Source organism: Capricornis sumatraensis, chromosome 11, assembly GCF_032405125.1.
Source record: "Capricornis sumatraensis isolate serow.1 chromosome 11, serow.2, whole genome shotgun sequence".
In the NCBI taxonomy this organism is placed as follows: domain Eukaryota; kingdom Metazoa; phylum Chordata; class Mammalia; order Artiodactyla; family Bovidae; genus Capricornis; species Capricornis sumatraensis.
Genome location: NC_091079.1, coordinates 85,552,317 through 85,558,103, shown reverse-complemented (window position 1 = coordinate 85,558,103; position 5,787 = coordinate 85,552,317). Strand labels below are relative to the sequence as shown.

The following is a 5,787-nucleotide window of genomic DNA, read 5'->3' as shown; positions in this document are numbered from 1 at the left end:
CTTGTGTTCTTATAAAACAGAAAAATTTGGACACGGACACACACAGGGAGGGCACCATGTGAAAACGAAGGCAGAGATCAGCAGGATGTGTCTACAGTCCAAGGAACACCAAAGATCGGCAGGAAATCGCCAGCAGCTGGGAGAAGCATGGAGCAGACGCTCCCTTATGATTCTCAGAAGGCACCAGCTTCCGAACCCTTATTGTAGGGCTCCTGGCCTCCAGAACTGTCCAAGAATCCATCTCTGTTGTTTAAGGCACCCGGTGGCACTTTGTCAGAGCAGCCCTGGGAAATAAGACAGGCAGCTCATCTGGAAACCAAGACCCCAGACAGGCAGCTCCAAGGGTCCAGGCAATTCTGTACCTGGACTTTTCCTGACGAAATGATTCCAGGGCTCAAGGCTATCTGCCAAGAGAAAAAAAGCGAGAATTCAGGCCATTTTCATTCAAATGTTCCTTGTTTTCTTTCCCCCTTTAGCCCTTTCTGGAATAGAGTAGTCATAAAATGGATATAATGCCATTATTAACATCATTATCAGCAATTCACATGTACAGCTCTTAGTGAGAATTAGATTTTAATGTCTCCTTACACCGCTGAGTGCCGGAGCCAGCTACACCCAGCTAATTTGTGGCGACAAAACTGGTTATGCCGATGCATGATTTATTTTTACTCCTATAGAAAGTTGACACTTTATTCATTAAACTGCTCCCTTTAACACATTCCTAAATCATTGCTTTCCACTCTGATCCAGTCTAGTTCTCATTTCTGAATTTCAGCTGGAGTGGCTTTGATAATGAATTCTTTTTTTACCTGACAAGGGAAGTTAAAACCTTCCCCTCCTGAACATTTAAAAGGGAAATTCAGGCCCTTTTTTGTCAGGCTGTTTATCATATCTCACAAATACTCAAATCCATTTCCTTTGGAAAAGGTTTGTCTTTCTATGACAGGCATATAAAAAGGTTTTATTACAGTACCTTATTCATTGGCACTGCTCGGCCCAAAGATAAAAACGGAATTCATTTTCTGGATTTTCCTTGAATGTCAGCTCTATACATTTCTTCTATTATCAGAGTTCTTAACCCAAGAAGAATGGAGGAGAAGGAGAATTCAAGTTAATATACAATATCAAGCTCCATTATTGACTAATATGAATATTGAAAAATCCCAAGATAAAATATGAATTTAAATGAAAGTGGTAAAGACAAAACAAAAATCTCTCTAGGGATTTAATGGCAAGCACTCATTGGGTTTACTTGAGGCATGCTACGCTGCACGGCTCCCCAAATCTGGAAAATCATTTCAACATCATTTTTTAGGTACAGCCCGATCTGTCAGTTACAGCGCAGAGCACTGCCACGCAGGCTTAACTGTGTATGTAAACCACCACAGGGGCTGCTTAAAATGCAGATTTATCTTCAGTAGATCAAGGCTGGAGGCTGAGACTGCATCTCTGAACTGTTCTGGAGTGATGCAGGTGCCATAGGTCAGAGACAGCACGTGGAGTAGCCAGAGCTAAAAGGCCAAAGCAGTGTGTTCCAGGTCAGAATGGAAACATTGACTTCACTCTAACCCTTAAGCCGAATTTGTCAGAATAATATAATTATGTCTTGAAATTACATCACAGGCTGCGGTCCCAATCTCATACTAATTTTCACCCGCTCTTGGGATGCACCGTTGTCTGGGCGTGTCTGATGGGCTGGTGGAGATGCTGTGTCTGGTGCTTACACAGGCCAGCCCCATGGACTTACGGCTGATGCTGTTGGAGAAAGCTACAGACAGAAACCCAGGAAGCTGTGTGCAGTAGGGACCTGGGAGACTCAGAGACCCCACAGGGGAGAAGGGCACACGCCATGGTATGGAGCACAGCTTCACCTCTGCATGGAGCTTTTGTGCAGGAAAACTGCAGAGGGGTTGGGCACCATAGCCACCCTTAGGGTTTGCGAGGTGAGAAGCATTAGGAGACTACACCACTGGGGCAACGACAAGAAGGTCCAAAATAGAAACCCAGCTCAGGTCACTGGGACGACCCTGAGGGATGGGATGGGGAGGGAGGTGGGAAGGGGGTTCAGGATGGGGGACACATGTACACCCATGGCTGATTCATGTCAATGTACAGCAAAAATCACTACAATACTGTAAAGTAATTTGCCTCCAATTAAAATAATTAATTTTTTTAAAAAAACAGCTCATAAGCTCCCAGCAAAGCCTTGGTGGCAGTCTGAATGGGGCTGCAGTTCACTCATTACACATCAGGGTACAGGGGTGTGGTATCCGTAGTGGTGAGGCAGGAGCAGGGCCAATTGAGTCCCCACCCACATAAATGCAGGAGGCTTGGGTTACACTTGCTTCTAGAGGCAGGGGGCTTGAAGCAACGTAGTATGGATGACTCACTGCCAATCTATCTCTGTGTCTGGGAAAGCAACTCAAGCACAAATAGTAAGTCTTCAGATGATGAGGCATGGGTACACCTTTCAGTTGCAGACATCTCTCATTTCATAAGTCACTGAGATGGCCAACCTCCAGATCATAAAAGGTAAGTACAATGTAGGGATAAAAAGAGGGGTTTCCCTGGTGGCTCAAATGGTAAAGAATCCGCCTGCAATGTGGGAGACCTGGGTTCAGTCCCTGAGTTGGGAAGATCCCCTGGAGAAGGGCATAGCAACCCACTCCAGTATTCTTGCCTGAAGAATCCCTGTAGACAGAGGAGCCTGGCAGGCTACAGTCCATGGGGTCGCAAAGAGTTGGACACAACAGAGTGACTAAGCACAGCACAGGGATAAAAGAGACTGAGGAAGGGGAAGGGACCACCAGTTTAATCTCTAAAACACCAAAGTAGGGAGCACAGTAACTTCAAGTGAGGTTCAATAAAGGATAAATGATAAAATTCAGCTTTCAGCCAACCTTGCTAAGTCAAGACATGGTCAGTAAACTTCTGTCCCTGAACCTGCCCACGTGGGTTGGCAGCATCTTTGTCATCTTGAAAGGCTGCTTTTAGTGACTTTTACATTCCATTGATTGCTGGTCCTCTCTTCTTGCCTGAAAAAGATGGAGAACAATTTTGGTAACAGAAACCAAGTGATGCAGAAGAACCTGAAATTCCTTCTATCTAATGTTCATTTATTACCACAATCAGACAAACAAACCAAAGACCCTGTCTGTGCACCAGCAGCACCGAAAGGTTTCCACTGAACCCTGAGAAGTGAGCCACTCAGAGCAGAGGGCCGCAGGGTGGTGCTGGAAGCCACTGCAGCGGGAGCCAGAGCAGAAACCTCAGGGCAACCTCTGGGTAGCACCCCCCCAGGGAGAGAAATCCCACATGTGTTCAGCTCTGAGCATGCTCATGACCAGTTATGTGAGGCCTCTAGGTTAACCTTTATGGAAACCGCTGTATGTCCTTGGTAGAGTTTTTAGTCATTCTGATGCTTAGCTGCAGAAGTTCAAGCCCAGCTGATGCTTCATTCCTACCCGCCTCCCCACAGCTCCATCATACTAATCCTGTGACCTATGTGCTCAGTTTCCTCTTCTGTGAAATGGGAATCTAACAGAACCGACTGCACAGTATTGTTAAGAAAATAAGTGAATGATGTGTAGAGAGGCTCAGTGCAGCGCCTGGCATACTGTAGGTGCTCCAAAAACGCTGCTGCAGTTTTTTCCCCTGCCCTTAGCTGCCAGGAGACAGGAGAGCATCGTGGTTAGAAGCACAGGCTGAGGAGTCAGACTGTCTGGGTGTGCAGTCTCATCTCCAGTGCTAACCACTGACAAGTTAATCAACTGCTCTTTTCCTCAGTGTCCTCTCCTATGTAATGAGGATGTTCATAACTGACCGCCTCATAGGGTGGGTTTGTTAAAAGACCAAGTGGGATAATCATGGAAAGTACTTAGCACCCAGTACCTGATACACAGTAAGTACTCAGTACACTGATGTGTGCTTCTATTACTTCACCAATAAATGTCCGTCTAGTCAAAGCTATGGTCATGTATGGATGTGAGAGTTGGACTATAAAGAAAGCTGAGCACCGAAGAATTGATGCTTTTGAATTGTGGTGCTGGAGAAGACTCTTGAGAGTCCCTTGGACTGCAAGGAGATCAAACCAGTCAATCGTAAAGGAAATTAGTCCTGAATGTTCATTGGAAGGACTGAGCTAAAGCTGAAACTCCAATACTTTGGCCACCTAATGTGAAGAACTGACTCACTGGAGAAGACCCTGGTGCTGGGAAAGATTGAAGGCAGGAGAAGAAAGAGACAACAGAGGATGAGATGGTTGGATGGCATCACTGACTCGATGGACATGAGTTTGAGCAAGCTCCAGGAGTTGGTGATGGACAGGGAGGCCTGGCATGCTGCAGTTCATGGGGTTGCAAAGAGTCAGACACAACTGAGCCACTGAACTAAACTGAACTGATTACTCCCTTACTACTCTGACCTGAAACATTGATTTGATTTTATTTTTTTACTAGGCAAAGAATTTTATTTATCTTTGTCTCAAACTTTATTCTTAGGCTTCTTCAGCTTAATTAGCTGCAAAGAATGAATTGTATATAAGCAAAAACTGAAAAGAGCTGCAGTGTCCAGGGGCTTAGGCTTAAAAATATTAGAGATCTAGATTTTATCAGATCCATAAACAAAATTTTAAAAAGCAGTCATAATATAAAATAGCAGCTCCCAGTAACTTCTTCAAGATTTATCTTTTTCAGAAGTTAACTCAATTCAGTTTGTTTCATTCTTGGAAGCCTCATCAAAATTCTCCACAAGATCTGGAACTTCGTCATCATCCTCCTCTCCAGTGGCAAGCGGTGCTTTCCCATCCACGGATTGTTTGGGCAGAGCTTCAGCCAGTCTCCTTAAACTGGCCAGACTGTCTGCACCAAGTTGGTTTAAGATGCTGGGGAGCATTTCTGTCAGTTGCCTTGTCTCAGCGTGGCCTGTACTGGTGAAAGTGTTCGCTTCCAGAGATGCCTGAATTTTAGGGTTGTTAAAGTGGATCACTGTTCCTTGATTTGTGAACATATTCACCTCTTCAATACCAGAGATATTGTTTACCCCTAACTTCTTTAAAGAGAACTGAACTTTTGTGTCATCTGCTGTGGCTGTTCTAGGAACCACCTTCTTTCTGCGAGCAGTTCCTTTCCCACTGGTGAGCACTTGTGCCTGCAGTTTGGAGAGTTTCTCTTGGTTCATGATAGTTTTTTCATCTTGTTAGAGCGGAAATGGGGCCGCACGGGGAACTAGGGTTGGCACTCAGGTGGGCTCGGGCAGACCAGCTGAGGTTAGGCACACACACGCGGGGCCTCCCTCTAGCTGCCATCTTGCGTCCCTGCATGAGCTGAAACCTTTAAAGACAAAGCAGCTTCCAGTTGAGCTTTGTGCAAAATGTCACAAACCAACACCCTGCTGCAAGTCGCTCACCCAGTGGCATCATTCCTCTATTCATCCTGTGGTTTATTTCTTTTGTATCTATGTCAGGTTTTAGTTGCATCCTGCAGCATCTTTCATTGGGGCACACACACTCTCCAGCTGTGGCACACAGGCTTACTTGCTCCGTGAGATTCCATGACACAGAGGATCTTAGTTCCCCCACTAGGGATCAAACCTGCCTCTCCTGCGTTGCAAGGTGGCTTCCTAACCACTGGACCACCAGGGAATTCTCTATTCATACTGTCTTTAAGGATGCTACTTGTTTGTCCCAGTCTCAGTGGAGACAAAAATAAAGTCACTTTCTCCAATTATACTTTACACTCCCAGACAGAGAGCTGAGCCAAGGGAGAAGAGGTACTTTTCTGAAGCCTT

The 5,787-nt window shown here is 45.4% G+C and overlaps 1 pseudogene; it reads right to left on the bottom strand.

Annotated features, from left to right (window-relative positions):
- Positions 1 to 4,707: 4,707 nt before the first annotated feature.
- On the bottom strand, positions 4,708 to 5,190 carry LOC138088608 (transcription factor BTF3 pseudogene; annotated as a pseudogene).
- Between the last annotated feature and the right edge of the window lie 597 nt (positions 5,191 to 5,787).